The sequence below is a fragment of the Grammomys surdaster genome, unplaced genomic scaffold (assembly GCF_004785775.1).
Source record: "Grammomys surdaster isolate TR1022 unplaced genomic scaffold, NIH_TR_1.0 149, whole genome shotgun sequence".
In the NCBI taxonomy this organism is placed as follows: domain Eukaryota; kingdom Metazoa; phylum Chordata; class Mammalia; order Rodentia; family Muridae; genus Grammomys; species Grammomys surdaster.
Window position 1 is genome coordinate 11792867 of NW_021604607.1, and position 2971 is coordinate 11795837.

Consider the following 2971-nt stretch of genomic DNA (forward strand, 5'->3'; position numbering starts at 1 on the left):
TTACTATGAAGAAAGATAAAGTATAGTGAGGTTGGAGAGGAAAGAGAGCTTAGTACAGTCTTATTGTCAGGGTGATGTTTTGGGAAAATTTGCAGATGAAAAAGTTGGCTAAATAGATTTTCAAGGGAGGTAGATTTCAGGTAAAAGGCAAACCAGAGCAAAATTCTTAATATCTGTCATTTATTATTTAATTTCTTTTCTTGTGCATATGTTCTACCTTACATGCATGTCTATGCACCACATTTGCCTGTGGAGACTGAACGAGGGGATCAATCTGGGATTAGAATTGCAGATAGTGATAAACTGCTATGTAGATGCTGAGAATTGAACTCAGGTCTGCTGGAAGAGCAGCCAATGCTCTTAACCACTGGGAAATTTTTCCTGTCTCAGTAGCTGGCCTTTGGGAGGAGTAATCAAGAATTCAGTAAAGCTGAAGCCTAACTGAGTACGTTAAGAGCTTTCCAACTTGTTAATGAGCTAGTAAGAAGCCAGAAAATATGAAAACTAAAGCACATTAGCTTCTCACGTTAGATAAATGGGAATCCACTGAACGATTGAACCAATGAAAGTCACAAGCCATCATGCATGCACAATTATTCCAGTTTATTTTGTGATTGGGCCAAGCAAAAGCAAGGATGGAAGCAAAGGAGGTAAAGGCCACATGTAGACATCAGTCAAGTATGAAAGCAGCTTGGACAATGAAGAAGTGGGATTTCAGACGGTATGTAATAAAAGCCACTGACTTCATGATATTTTATCATTTCAAGTCATAGTTGCCTTAATAACTGGTGGAAACAATCCTTTCTCTAGGTTTCATTTTCACAGTTTGATTTTGTTATTTTTTTTTCCTATCTGAACATTAGCCACTGTGATAAGTTGCAAAAAAGCAAACAGCAAAATGTTTTATTGAGATCATGTAACAGAGCCATAAAGTAACTTAAAATAGACATCTTTATTTTTAGGACTTGTAAAGGGAATTATTTGGATTTTTTTAAGTTCTTTGTTCTTTTATTCATTGGGTTTTAAAAAACATTTTTCCAAATTGGTTCTGTGTTTTCTTTTGTTTTCTTTTATGTATATTTGTGTGCTATCTACATGTACACCTGCATGCCAGAAAAAGATATCAAATCCAAGTATAGGTAGTTGTGAGCCATGATGTATTTGCTGGAAATTGAACTCAAGACCTCTGGTAGAGCAGACAGTGCTTTTAATTACTGAGCCATAACTTCAGCAGTCCTGTGTTTTTCTTTTCCAAATTAGAGAACAGAACTTAGTTTAGCTTCAATCATATTAGTCTCTCTAACTTATATACAAACAAAATACTTGTGTATTTTTTCCTAAGCAGTTTGAATAATGTCATAGGCTGGTCTCTGATAGTGGAAGAAGAAGAAGCTCTAGGAAAATTATTACAAGTGAAACTATGCATATTCATGCTAATATAGTACAAACACTTGCAGAATATTATATTTCTTGTTGAGAATTAATGAACTTTATGAAGGGTTTCTAATGTTGTATATTGACTATTTTCATTTTGCCATGGGAAGATGGGAAGAAAATGAAATGACTGGATGATTAGGAGTGAAAAAAGATGGCAGAGCATGACTAAGCAAACAGCTTGGACACAGCATTCACCTCTTCACAGCGGAAGAACTCTGAGGGGCAACTCAGTTCACCAGACCAGTGCTCAGAGCTAATATTGCCACTGAACTTTCAGTATGATCAAATAGAGAACCAGAAAGGTCATTCACTCACCAGGAACAGAAAACAAACAGCTCTGCTGACTTCCTGCGTTATCTCTTCTCACACAGCTCAGTCTCCTTGATGCAGAACACAGTCACACAGAAAGAATGAGCTAAGGAGCACTGTGGTTAAGTTCTTCATTAAGAGACTGTAAAGGTCACACAATGACAGGAAGCATTTTCACATCTTTGAGAATGATTATCTAGGGACCGCATAAAGAGAAAGCGCTTTAGCTCCAGCCAAATGGAGAGTATACAACAGCCATTCCCTGAATGGCTCCTATTTGACCTATGTCTTTCCCTAACTCTCATTTCTCCTTTCATTCTTCCTTCACTGCTTGCTATTATCCTTTGTTATTCCTTAGTATAATATCCTATCTCTGATTTACCTTAAAGTACACTATAGTTAAACTACACAGTCTAATAAATAACCTTAGAGGAGTTATCATGGGATCCCACTGAAAACGTAGATGAATCTTTTTTTCCAGAGCAAATAATACATGTTCACTTAAAAACTCCACAACAGTTATTAGAGCATCATACTTATTGGAGGATATTGTACTAAGGGATCTTTGCTGAACATGTCACTCTAAATGCTCAGCATGGTACTTCTAGACCTCAGTGTTTTAATTGGCTATTTTCTCCCTCTGTAGCTCCAAAGAACGATGTTAATCTTGTTTTCCAGACATTGTTAGCATGGTTTGGCATTTTTCAAATAAAGCCGCAGTGTTCCCGACCTTTTATATACCAAGGCTTTCCAGTTACCTCCTCAAACCATTCTGGTATAATTGTTCTTCCCTGGGAACACCACTCCAACTCCTTTATGAGTTTGGCTGTGCAATTTGCTGAGAGTGATGATACCTTGCCATGTTTTTCAGACTTTCATGAAGTCAGAATTCTTGGAAACCAATTCAGTTTTATGTTCACCCTTAGAGAGATAGCAGTAGTGTTTTCATCTCTAATTCTCAGAGATAAATTTATAGAAAAAGATATGATTGCAGCCTATCAAGATGTAGATATTAAGGGTTTTTATCTTTATTTATTTTTTATTGGATATTTTATTTGTTTAATTTCAGATGTCATCCCCTTTCCCCATCCCCTCCCTAGAACTCCCTGTCCCATCCCCCCGCCTCCTTTTTGCTTTTATACCATTTTATTTTTTTTCTTTTTAATTTTTTTTATTGAATATTTTATTTATTTACAATACAGATGTCATCCTCTTTCCCAACTTC